Here is a 14,614-nt window from a genome sequence, read left to right as displayed (position 1 = left end):
TTCGATCAATACCAACGTGTCGCTCAGTATCGTGAAGTTCTTGTACGTGGGCTGAGCGACGAGCTTGTTTATTTTTTTCGGGTCGGAGACCAAGTTGATATTTCTTCTTTTTCTCGCATCTTCCATGCTCTTGCCGTAGATACTGTTGTTCATCAATTTGTATAGGTCTTTGTCTGCGGAAGAAGAAGCTGATGCTCGACGTTGAGTGTTGCCGTCGATATAGGGTGCTAGCCACCTGGTCTGTCTAAACTTCAATCCCGAGTGCACGCGCTTCAAAACCAATCCATGCCGGAGGTAGAATTGTAGGAGACGATAATGCACCACGTAATTCTTTTTGCTCTTGAAGGTGAGCATCAGCTTCTTCTCCGGACCCGATTCCATCACAGGTGCCATCGCAAATCCATGGTGTTTTCGATGAAGCGATGCAGGATATTCCAAATCTACTTTCAGGAAACATCCATTTTCATGATCTTCGCTCCATTCCAAACAATCTTGAAGTTCCTGCTCGCTCATCCATTCGTATTCTCCGATGGGCAGAGGCTCGGACATGGCATAACCATACAGGTTGTTCATGTCCCAGTATGCCAAGAAGTTTGTCGGTTTTTTTGCATCGAAATCGGCGACATATGGATTGTTGGCCTTGACGTATCGAAGAGGACACTGGACGATTCCACCACGTTTTGCCTCTTCGACAAACAAAAGTTGATTGACGTCCTTGATAAGTTCTATCTTCACCTTCGTGGATTTTAACATCGCCTGCCAAGAATAACCCGGTGTGGTGTAGCTGAAAGCGGGGTCCAAACCATATGCTGCCACTCCTCTCGAGCGATGGAGATGAAAACGATCGCTCAATAGCGTGACATCCAGCTTCAGATACAGATCGTGATAGTCGACCATGGTTTGACAAGAGAATGTAGACCAGACGAGCTGAGCATGATGGTAGTCCTCTTCGGTGCAACAGGTGTCGCTAAGACGACTGTAGAATGCTTTTCTCGGTGGTAACGCTGTTTCTGAGAATTTGGAAGCATCCGTCATGTATTCGTAGGGGTAAACACCCTTGCGTCTCAACAGTGCTAAATGTTGGACGCCGAAACATTTCCTGGTGGCGACCAAATCATCGTCGGTGAGTTGAGACGCGAGTGTCGCCAAACTCGAAGACAGAAAGTTGTAGGAGTCCAAGAAGCGAATTTCTACGTGATTGCCATTTCCAACGTCCACCTTCTTGCTGAATGAAATGAATTTCTCGTTGGTGCGAGCTATGACGCTAATGGGTTGAGCGTCGCATCCCATCTCCTTTATGAAGATTTTGGCGTCGTAGCCTTCCAAATTGTGAATGAATACAGGAATAAAATTTGGTTTTTTGATTTGAAGATTGCAGTTGTTACACACGGGGGCCACATATTTTCCCGTGTGATGATTGTGGTGGCGAACTTTGATATTTTCGAGGGTGAAGTTACTTTCGCACACACCACACTGAGAGGCATGGTCGTATGCTTCATTCTCTTCCTGGGTAAGAGGCTCCATTGGCTTGTCTTCTCTTAGTAGAGGAGCGAATTGTATGGCCATCTGTTTCAAGGTTTGAACGAATTTTTGTGGAGCATCATTGCCGCGATGTAAAATAACATCGCCTGTGTTGTTGACCATCAATCCAAAAGCGCAGGCTTTGTGATGTAGAATTTCGGTAGTGCTCGATACGCTGGGATTCGGTTCGCATGTGGCGAGTGGAAGTTGGAAACTTTCAAAGTCGGCGCATATCACCACGGGATGCCAGAGTAATGCCTTGTAGTTGGAAAATGTCATGTCTCGAGAAGGCATTTTGATAGCTGCGGCCGGATGTTTACTACACATTTCATGATGATCTCTGAGTTCTTCATCAGCCTTTTTTTTTCCTTGACCGTAGAATATACTCAGGCATCTGTCGCATACTCGAATTTTATGGTGATTTGTGGTAATTTGACTTCTTATTAATTTTGGAAGATTCTGAATTAGACAGTAATGATAATTATCATTATTTTCGATCAGAAGTAATCTGATGATGCGATTACTTTTAATGTTGCTATGTCTGAGAACGTAGATGGCGTTGTTTTTGTCTAATCCGAAGATGTGTACTGCTATACTTTCGTTTTTATCTGTCTTGTACTGTGCCTCAAATTTACTAATGTCTCGTAGATTTACAGGGTAATTAATGCCAGCCATAGGTTTTTCAAATTCTGAGAGATATTCTGGCTTGTTGTAGTGGTATAAACGATGTTTGTTATTATTGGCTGGGTGATGATCGGCAATGATGCACCACATAAAGCATCTGTTATCTTCATTTTGAATGTTGATGATGGCTTTCTTAGCGGCTATTTCCCGAGGCAAATCGATGTAGCTGGATGCTCCCATCGGGTTATATCGTGCCACCTTCAAAGTTAAAGCGTGAGGCGAACCGCAAAGTGTCCAACCCGATCCACGTTGTTCGAAAGTCTCGTGCTTGTTCAACAAAGCGTCAAACATCCGGTTGCAAATGGCATCCACCTCATCGACATCGGCGGCGTGGAGGCTTTTTACACCAGTGTAATGATGGAAAGTTTCTCGCTCTTTTTTTACGTTTTCGTACATGACGGAAACGATGAGGTGGATTTTCAACGAGCATTGCAACAAAGCTTCGGTGATAGATGAAATTAACTTGTTTTTGACCGAGCGAAAAAAGATGTTTAGATCAGTTGTTTCTTCAGATTGGAAAGTCTCCTCGGTTAAAATATTACGAATACTTTCGCCGGCACTTTTCTGCTTTTTTCGTGGCGCTTGATCGTCAACATCGAGCTCTCTCTTACTTGATCCTTCCCCATGCACATTCTTCCGATGTCTACTCAAGTAAGAGATGGATATATATTTCCCACAGTCGTCACATGCACGTTTCGCTTCCTTCTTCTCCATTCTTTTGCTAAGAAAAAAAGATGAAGTTACTAAATTGCACTTATTTTTTTGTGGTGTTATTTATATTAGACCCCGAAACCATAAATGATCTACCATAGATGAAAGTTACTATTTGTGGTGTTATTTATATTAGACCCCCGAGCATAAATAATCTACCATGGATGAAGTTACTATTTGTGGTGTTATTTATATTAGACCCCAAAACCATAAATGATCTACCATAGATGAAGTTACTAAAAATTGCACATTTTTTTTGTGGTGTTATTTATATTACATACGACCTCAATTTTTTCTTAAATAACCAACATGAATCTTTTTGGTTTCCGAAAGCAAACAATGGAGACTGTACACCGCACGACGACAGATCATGAATTTCTACCTTCCGCGTTAACTAAACTCAACGGTCTGTTGATTATTCACCTCAACAGCATTTGGACGAAATTGGATGAGGACGTGGGCAAGATGTTTTATGTTTTTAACAACAATTTACATTTCTATGAAATTCCGATCGACGGGAAACTTCGGATCACCGTGAATCCGGAAAACGTGGGCGAAATCAAAATATCTACCGGCAAGAACATTTTTCGAATCAAGCACGACAAAATGCTTTCTAACATGGCATACGATGTTTCCGCAGGAGATTACCTGTACGTGGAACTCCTCGGAGATTACGACAAACTTATTCCTCTCTTTGTAGAATTACGAATCGTTTATCCTATTATAAATAACCGTTAACCAAAAATGCCTAACGACATTTTCGGCAACACCAAGCGTGTAGACCATGCAGAAGAGATTCTCATGTTGGACATTCGAGTTAAGAAGTTGAGGACTGATTTGATTGCTTTGCAGGAAACCTTAAACAAAAGTTTAGAGTCGGAAATCGCCACGCTCCAAACGCAATGTCTCGACCCTATTCTGAAAATCGATTCCGAACTGAAAACGCTCATAAAAAATTATGTCGACGTACCTTCTTACGACAACGTTCAAAATATACAGTTGAGCGTGGATTCGCTTCAAAATGATTTGGCCAAATTACAGCAATTTCAATCGAAAAATGAAGATTTGGAAAAATTGAAACTCGAAATCGAAGAACGAACTTCCGCAATAGAAAAGAATTTCTCTGAACTTCAAACCGTCGTGAACGATATAGACGCAGAACGCTTGCATGTCGTCGTTTCCAAATTACAAGAAGAATTCACCAGCACGTTGGAAGAAATTAAATCCAAGTTACAGACTTTGGAAGATACCATGACGAACCTACCATCGTCGGACGAACTGCAGGTCATCGGTAAAAGCGTCGCGAACATAAAAATTCAATTGGAGGCCTATCAAGATTTCGAACACATTCAAACCACCATCGCTACGCTTCAGGCGTCTCTGGAATTGATCAACGAAGAAATTAAAAATATTCACGCTGAAGCGAGAGCGTTGACGAGCATTCAAGACACGTTGAGCACGGTTCAGCAGAAGATCGAATATTTAGAAAATTTGAACGTCGAAACAAATCTTGCTCATTTTCATCACGTACTCGACAACATACAGGGTGACTTGGAATCGTTACGGACGAGCGTGCCTTCGAGCGAAGATTTGGAAAAATTGAAAACGGCGGTGACGGCACTATCCGATTCGAGCGACATCAAAAGTTCATTGAGCGATCTCGAGAGTAAAGTGGCCAATCTCCCCACCTCCAAAGAATTGCACGCTTTGAAAAGAAACATATCACGTATGCTGAAACGACTGGAAACAGAAACGGCGAACGTGGAACAGATTCGAGACGAAATTAGTTCGCTGGTGTCGACGCTGCCCACTTCGCAGAGCGTCGCCGACCTTCACACGCAGTTTACAGAGATGCGAAGCATCGTGAACGATCTTACCGAGAAGAGCTCGAAATTGAATCAAGTCGAGAACCTTCAGAACATTGTCGTCAACATCAGAGATCAAGTTGGAGTGCTGGAATCCACGCAGGAATCGACGCTGGCCTCTTTCGGTGCCAAGTTGCAAGAACTCAACGAAAACTACAAGCAGTTGAACGTGGAAGTGAAAATCAAACCGTCATTTTCTACCGTAACGGATACCATAGTCGAGCATTTGGTGCCCGTACAAAACACACTGGGTCAGCTTCACAGCAACCTCGTTAGCATCGATACTAAATTCGCTAAATTCCATTCTCTGCAAGCCATCGAAATTAACAGCGTACCCAATCAACAGAGAATCTCCACGTTCGTCGAAGGTAACAAACTGTACATGTTGCATCCTTATCATCCGTACTACAAGTTTCTCCTCGATGGCACGATTCAGATAAACGAATTTTCGTACTGGTCTCACGGTAGAAAAGCTAGTGTTCCCACCATGACTTTGATATCGAATCGTGGTGTCCAGAAAGCAGGAAACATTCCTCTGGCACGTTGGAACGAAACGCGCAACATATATGAAATACACGAAGACGAAGATCTCACCGTTTTCGACGTGAGTGCCGGCGATAAGCTGATCATTCAAAACACGAGCGAAGTGCCACCCTCTTTGAATCCCATCACGCTTGTGCTTCTCTTGAAACGTAATCTCTAAACAAAAAAATGTCTAGGCAAGCCATCGTCGAAGAATTGCATAAACCTGCACGCCGTAACTACGAACGTTTGGCTGTGGTAACCAAGGGCATCGACGACCTCTGGCAAAGCGACCTCGTGGAGATGAGTAGCGGCAATTTAAAAAACGTACATAAATTGAACAAGGGCAACAAGTACCTCCTCACCGTCATAGACACATTTTCGAAATTCGCATGGGCTCTACCTTTGAAGGCGAAAACGGGGACGTGCGTCACGGAAGCATTCAAATTAATTTTTCGCGAAAGCGGCGGCAGACGACCACGGTTTCTGCAAACGGACAAGGGGAAGGAATTTTACAACGCCGTATTCCAAAAATTTATTCAAAAACACAAGATTCGACATTATTCGACCTTCAGTCACATCAAAGCCAGCATCGTAGAAAGATTCAATCGAACCTTGAAAACACACATGTGGAAACGATTCACGCTTCGGGGAAATTACAAATGGGTCGACATCCTGCCGGAACTCGTCGACACCTATAATGATACGGTACACAGAACGATAGGCATGAAGCCAGCTGATGTTACCAAGTCTGACGAGCAGCGTTTAATTTCTACAGTTTACTGTCCAAAGTACACACCCACGACAAAAAAAGCTAAATACAAAATTGGAGACCAGGTGAGGATCAGCAAATTCAAACGCACCTTCGAGAAGGGATTCACAAAAAATTGGAGCACGGAACTCTTTACGGTGGTTCGAGTTCTACCCGGAAACCGACACACGTATATAATAAAAGATAGTAGCGGCGAGATTTTGAAAGGAAGATTTTACGAAGAGGAACTCTCTAAAACAAAACACCCCGACACGTACCTCATCGAGAAAGTATTGCGTAGGAAAGGTGACAAACTGTTTGTCAAATGGCTGGGACTTCCGGAAAAGAGTTGGATCGACGCGGACGAAGTGATCTTGTGAGTACGTGGAACGTGGTGAAGCGTCTACCGGATCCGGAAAGTCAAACGAGAAAAAAAAAGAACGGTGAGTTGCTTCCCGACAGCATCCGCTGTCTGATCGTAGGTCCTTCGGGGTGTGGGAAAACGACACTGCTCGTGGACAATTTTCTCCTCGCACCGAATTGGTTAAATTGGAAGAACAGGCACCTGTACGTGTTCTCGAAAAGTTTGGAGCAATCCAAATACCAGCAACTGATGAAACTGTACGATGGTCTGGACATTGCAACGTTCGCCTCGGAAATAAAACCACTCGACGATTGTCGTGAAAATTCAGTTGTTGTGTTCGACGACGCCATCCTGGAAAATCAAAATGAAATTCGCAACTTTTTCACGCAAGGTCGTCACAAAGGAATGGATTGTTTTTACCTAGCTCAAACGTTTTCCAAAATTCCAAAACAGTTAGTGCGCGACAACGCTAATTTCATATGTTTGTTTCGTCAAGATCACACCAACCTCAAGCACGCGTACGATGACTACGTAGGCGGAGACATGAACTACAATCAATTTTCGGAAGGCTGCTCTACTTGCTGGAACGGTGACGATTTCGGATTCGCTACGATCGACATGACAAGAAAACCCAACGATGGAAAATACAGAAACAAAATCATCGACTTTCTAAACGTTGCAACGTTGTGAGAAACGACGTGTATAAATAACGTCATGACGAAACGAAAAATCGAAGACGAAAATCTCAAGTTGCGAAAATACCTCGCGAAACGCTTCAAAGGTTGGAAATCCGAGAATCGCGGATTCTACGAAGAGAAGAAACGTCAGGATCAACCCGTGATCGATGCCATCAGCGGTCTAGATAAAGAAATTAAAAGTGTCACGGAACAAAATAAAAATTTGATTAATGAACTCGTGCCGCTCGCAGCTAAAAGTTACGCCGTACCCACGCCCATTTCGAGCATTCCTTCGACGCCGTTCGAACTGAAGGATGCACCGGCACGACGTCGAGCTATAGGTAGCACGTCCTCGTCTTCGGATAAAATCGAGTTGGGACCTTTGGCACGAGACTACCTGAGCACGGGGAAATTCGACAAGGATGAAGTGTTCGGATTGTATCCCAGCATGGAAACCAGCGAAGGCGGCGGTGTGGTGTGGAAGATTGGGAAATCGAAGGTGACCTTCGAAGGCAACGACATTAAAGTCAATTTAGGCGACAAGGATAGTTGGAACAGGTATCCGGGTACGGTGGGACTGTGGGAACTCGTCGCCAAAAAGCAGCCGAAAGATTACACCGACGAAGATTACCAGAGTTACAAGGAAATTCTGATCATGACGGATGCCTTGTACCAGAACAACGACGCCTCGCAGAATAGGGTGAAATCGAGCAGCGGCGAGAAGTACAGGAATCTCATCAAACCGATTTGGAACCAGGTCAAAACAGGCAGCGGCGTCAAACGCTACAACGCGTTACCCAAAGAATTCGTTTGGGTGGACGATGTTAGGAAACTCGTGGACCGATTGTTGGTGATAGCCGGCGAAGAGAATGCAGGCAATCGTAATTTCTACAACGAGAAGGTTGGCATCGTGGACATGATCAGCACGAAACTTTCCAACTTCATCGTGAACGACGACAAGGGCATAGGTTACCTGATCAAAATCATCAACACGCTGCCTCCGAAATTTTGGAACGTGGCCGAAGGAAAGGGACTCGTGAACGACATCATCAACAAGTTACCTTTCGAGATGCATTTACCTGGCTACCAGTACTGCGGACCGGGTACCAAACTCGAGAAAAGATTGGAGAGAGGAGACAATGGTGTGAATCCGTTGGACGCCGCATGCAAAGATCACGACATCGCCTACAACACCACGCAGACGGATCTGGATGCACGTCACGAAGCAGACAGAAAATTAGAGCACGCAGCTTTCGAAAGATTCGTAAGCAGAGACGCATCGTTGGGTGAACGGGTCGCCGCACTGGGTACCACCATCGCCATGAACACAAAACAAAAATTGGGGTGGGGTATATAAATAACATACAGTAAAAAAAAACAACATGTCTCGTATAACCGATTTGCCCCCTGAGCTACTATCTAAAATATTCACACACGCAGTAAACGGCGATTGTGAGGATGTAGGAAAACTTGTAATCATAGCAAGAACGACGCCGGAATTTCGCATCCCTTGTGAAATGGTTCTCAAGGACCATCTTCGGGAGATCAGCGGCCTGAGGTGCGGTGATCTCAACATTCTGCTTTCGGCTGCAGGGGAAAAATTAAACGATAGGTTAGATGAATTGCACGAGGCAAGGCAAGGAAGGAGGCGGTACACAGTAGATTGGTGCAAGTCTAAGCAGGAGACGGAAGATATCATTACGCACATCATCGCGTTTTCCGAAGCACGGACTTTCTTCCTCTGTTAAAAAATAATAATATATATACGTGTCAAAAAAAACTTGATATATAAATAACACACATCGTGAAAAAAAAAACAATTAAATTTCTCTCTAACACTTTGAAATTTTTTTTGATATGACGACTGAAAAAATAAGTGATCTCCAAGCATTAAAACAAATGCTAAATTTGTCAGTCGAGTATGTAAAAATTCAGGAATTGGAAGTCGACAAACCTTACACGATAACTTCCGGTTCAATCGTTTCTACCCAGTATGGTCCCAAGGTACGCCTGTTGCTCAACGCACAATACAGTCTATTTTTACCAGATCGATACGCTAACATGTTATCTGACGAGAAGCTATCTATTTTAATCGAGAACAAAACTCGAATTGTGTACAAGGGGACAAAGGAACTTCTTGGCAAGAAAACGAAGCATGTAATAGAATTTGTGTAACGACTGCGAGGCCTTGAAAATATATAAATAACATACCGTAAAAAAACTACACAAGAAAAAATCTCAGAATATATATATAAATAACATACCGTGAAAATAACACATAGAGCATCAACATGAAGCCCAAGGGTGTCGTGTACCAGATACCATACTCCAATCTTAAAAATCTAGGTGCCCTCGATGGGTTACTCACCAAGAAACAACGTGAGAAGAAACGTTCTTGCTTGTCGAAAGGACACGGAATGAAATTGCTGCTCAGCACACCTCAATTGAGACGCTTGCAGCGTTCGCGGAAACAGCAAAAAGTCGGAGGTTTCATATTCAGCATCCCGGCCATCCTGGCAGCATTGGGGGCCGTTGGAAGTTTGGCCGGCGGAAGTGCCGCCATCGCGAAAACCGTCATCGACTCGAAGAAGAACAAGGCCGAGTTGGAAGAACAGAAACGTCACAACCTGGCCATGGAGAAGAAGGGGAAGGGCGTGATGAAAAAGTTTAAAAAAAAGAAACAGAAGCACTCACCAACCGAGACATTGAATCTCTGATCGAACCGTTACAAATCAAACACTTCAGAGGAGTTTTCATGTCCGACTCGTTACCTTCAAGCGTTAAAAAAAGAGAATGCGGAGTAGTCAATTTGGACGGTCAAGAAAATCCAGGCACGCATTGGATATGTTACCACAAAAACGACAATGATAAAGCATTTGTTTTCGATTCTTTCGGAGGTGTTCCACCTACAAATTTAATTCATTATCTGAAAACGAACAAAACCTCTATATACTACAACGACGAACGCATTCAAAATTTCGGAGACGTGAACTGCGGTCATCTCTGCCTCTCCGTGCTCGCGTTTCTCTCTAAAATAAATAACCCTACGATCGAGGATTTCCAGAAAGCATTGTGGAACCTCAAACAGCATCACTAGGATGGGCGTGTTCCATCTCACGAGCGAATCTTCAATCTTGAAACTCACGCTGCACGACGACATCGTCTATCCTAAATCCGTGGCTCTGCGTGCATTCTACAGCATGTACCTCATACCCAATGTTACGCATCACAACAACAAAATTAGCGTCGGAAGCGAACACATCGTCGTCACGCCAGGACAATACAATCTTTCCACTTTGCAAGCTCAATTACCCAAAGGCACATACCTTTCTCAAAATTCGGTCACGCACAGAGTGGAAATCCTATCCGCGACGGAGACCGTGGACCTGGGCACCATGGGAGAACTTTTAGGTTTCGAGAACGACACCAAACTCGAAGCTGGCATCAAGCACGTAGCAACCAACATTCCTAAATTCTTGGCCATAGAGACTCTGAACGTACACTGCAACGTGGCGGAAGGTATGATCACGAAATCTTCGGACGGATTGTTAGGAAGTCACAAGCAGACGGGAATCATAGCCACTTTCAAACCAAGTTCCGAGTTCATGGAACCGATCATCTACACGCCCTCTTCGCCGATCTATTTTCCAGTATGTCGCAACCGCATAGACGACATAGAGTTGGTGGTGACGAACGAGAAAGGAGAGGTGGTGGATTTCGCAGGTGCCACTACGACGGCCATCGTGGAGATCAACGTATAATAAATAACCATACATGTAAAATGGAGCAAATCGAAAGTTACGAATTGCAATCTTTCCCTCCCAACCGTCGCACGTTCGCCAATCTGAACGAAGCGAACAGGCAGATCGAATACGACGTGGACGTAGGCGACGGGTTTATTCATCCTCACAGAGCGGACCTCTACCTTCAATTCGACGTGGTGAAGAAAGAAAGCGGAGACGCGTTTCCCGCAGCAGCAAACTTGATACTCGTGGACAACTTCGTGCCTCACCTGTTCTCGCAGGTGGAGGTGAGGAAACACAACACCGTCATCGACAGAATAGATTATCCAGGCATCACGTCGACGGCAGTGGGAACGTTGAAATTATCCAAAACGGACGCAGCGTACTACCAGGCCGGGGGATTCGAAGCTGGGACCAAAATATCGACGAGATGTCACACGGTGCTCTTTCCCATGCGTCTGCTGCCTGGTTTCTTCTCGGACTACAAGGAGATCATGTGGAAGGGAGGACTGAGGATCACGTTTCGAAGAGCGGCCAACGACAACAACGCACTGATGCGATACACCAACTTGAACGCCGACGGCACGCCGATAGCCAACACTTTACCCGAAGCAGCGAAATGCGTCATCCGGAGCATGGAAATGAGAATGCCGATCGTGGAATACGAGACGAACTACGCCCTCAAGTACAAAGCGGAGATCTTGAAAAGTCCGCAGGTGGCGATTCACTTTCACGGTTACCAGTGCGTACAGAAGGTGGCGACGGGAAGTCACATGGAATTCGACGTGACGACGCAGTTCAACAACATACAGTTCGACATGCCAGATTTCGTTGTGGTGCTCTTTCAGACCGGGCGCGATAACAATCAGGAAAAAGATTCCAGTAAATTCGACGACTGCAAGATCAAGAACGTTTATCTGAAGAATGGCAGGAACGAAGTGTTCCCGCGCGAGAATTACAACCTGGACATAACCAAAGATGATTACCTCAAACTTTACGAAGCTTACACGGCTTACAAACGCGTGACCGAGGGAAACGTCGACATGTACTACACGCCCAGCGAATTCAAAATCCGCAGGCCGATGTTCGTCATCAACGCCACAAAAAGAAAACAGGTGGTAGTCAACGATCGAACCAACATCAAGATCGTCTGCGAGTTCCACGACGCGCTGCCTGCCGATACTCTGTGCAGCGTCATCCTGGTCGCAGAGAAGTCCTTTGCGTACGACGTGAAAAACGAGAGGGTCACAGAGCAGTTTTAAAAAATATCGCCAACAAGCAAGAATAGCTTTTCTACATTCCCAATTACATAATTTTTTAATCTAAAACACATCCAAAGCACTCCAATAGGATGCAGAGTGTTTTTTTAGGATCAAATCAAATTTCTTAAACAAATTGAGGGGGGGGGGCTTGCTTGTAGTTGAGTAGTTATCATCAAAACCTATCCAACAAACCCACAATCATCATCCTAGCTCAATTAGGAGCCGAGAAAATCAATGTCTTAGAAAACGTCTTAAGATAATTGTCTTAAGAAAATTTTCTTGACAGACCCGAAGTAACATCTTGACAGACCGGAAGTCGACTTTCTTAAAGATTAAGATATTTGTCTTAAGACGTTTTCCAAGACGTTGATTTTCTCGGCTCCTATGGGGTCTAGAACCATGTAACTTTGATCTATGTATATACCAGTACTTGCCCAACCCTGTGGCCGAGTGGTTAGCACATCGCGCTGCGACGCCAAGAGTCCCCCGGGTTCGAATCCCGGTCGAGCATGGTTGTTTGTGAATATCTATTCATCCATTTCATCACTCACCCCCAATCTTCGCAAATTAGCCAAAAGGTACAAAACGCAAATTAAAATAAACTAAATCAATAAATCAATTAATATACCACTACTTTTCCTACATGTTCACTCACCTTACAACCCACCCGATCAAAAAATAAAATTTACCCCCTGCGCGCATGCGCACATGTATAAATTTAAATATAAGCTCGATATTGAAACAAAATATTATTTTTTCTCCTCCCCCTCTCTCTCTCTGGCCAAGATTGCAAATAATTGCAGAAATAATAATACCATAATATTTTAGACTGTAGGTCTAGGTCACCCGAACCGGACAACATTTAAGTTGGTATTTTTTTTAAGTCCACTTTATGTGCAGTAAGACTAATCGGGACTAGACCTACAGAGTTTTAAAGTGTTATCCGAACCACTTGTACCTCCAGCGAGTATCGAACCCTTGAATACAAACCTACCTACCACTGCGCCATGGAGGAGGCCCTAGACGACATATTTGCACTACAACAAGCAAAAATAAATTCATATCTGTGCATATGGGAAGTCCAATACATAGTTGGTAATGTGTGATGTGATCAGCACCAAACATTTAATTTTTATGTATGTCCGTGTTTGCCCCGACCCTGTGGCCGACTGGTTAGCACATCGCACTGCAACGCCAAGAGCCCCGGGTTCAAATCCCGGTCGGGCTTGGTTGTTTGTGAATGTCTATTCATCCATTTCATCACTCACCCCCAATCTTCGCAAATTAGCCAAAAAATACAAAACGCAAAGTAAAATAAACTAAATCAATAAATCAATCATTAAGTTCCGTGTGTTGCAATCATGAAATTAAATTTTAATTAATTTTTTTTCCTATCCATCTCTCTCTCTCAAATCTATGTAGCCTGTTCATATTTGGCATGTCGGCCATTTTGTTTACGTGGTAAAAAAAATCTCAAGCCACTTTTTTGTGAATGCTCGTTCTGTAGCCATAAGTATAATTGGATATAGTTGTCAGATTTTATTTAATTTGAGGTTTAATATCAATAAGCGTGCATAAAAACTAAATATTTTAAATAAATAAGATTCGAATAACTATGGACTTTCACTAGACTTTGCGATGGCGCAGCTGTAGCGTCGTTGCCTTGTAATCAAGACTTCGATACCCGCACAAGTAGTTCTTGAAACTGTAGGTCCACCCCCGATTCGTCTTACTGTGCATAAAATAGACTTAAAACATCAAATCAATCAGTACTTCCACTAGCCTCTGCGATGGCGCAGCGATAACGTTGTTGTCTTGTAATCAAGAATTTGATACCCGGTGGAGGTACAAGTGGTTCTTGAAACTGTAGGTCCAGTTTCAAAAATCAACTCACAAAAGCAAAGCCATACTTATAAATCAAAGCCAACTCACGCAAGCTAAGAAACAAAGTTACTTACTTTTGGAAATACTGCAGAAATGCTCTTCACTATCGTTCAAAATAAAAACAGAACTTTCTACACCAGTGCTTTAAGTTTTATACGGTTTTCTAATAAGGTCAAAAGTGAAATGTTAGCCAACGCAACGTGGACCAATAGAAATCCGAGACAATCCGTTCTAGAAGATTCTTCCCCTACATTTCACCCACATCATTTTGAATAATGCTTCGCATTGTATTACTGGTATCTATGCTGCTAACTGACGTCACTATATATACTTCCGTCATCCCAAGACCTACGTATTGTTGAATTTTGTGTTATTGCGTCAATGTTGATAGCACGCAAAATCCCCTTTCGCATTACAGGTATTTCAATGTAATGCGAAAGCTTTAGAATTTCATTAGAGATAAAAGGACTTGCATCACTGGTATCTATGCTGCTAACTGACGTCACTATATATACTTCCGTCATCCCAAGATCTACGTATTGTTGAATTTGCGTTATTGCGTCAATGTTCATAGCACGGGGAAATTCCTTTCGCATTACAGGTATTTCAATGTAATAAAAAGGCTATAGA

The sequence above is a fragment of the Lepisma saccharinum genome, chromosome 19 (genome assembly GCF_977018435.1).
Source record: "Lepisma saccharinum chromosome 19, izLepSacc3.1, whole genome shotgun sequence".
Classification (NCBI taxonomy): Eukaryota; Metazoa; Arthropoda; class Insecta; order Zygentoma; family Lepismatidae; genus Lepisma; species Lepisma saccharinum.
This window is presented reverse-complemented; position numbering follows the sequence as displayed.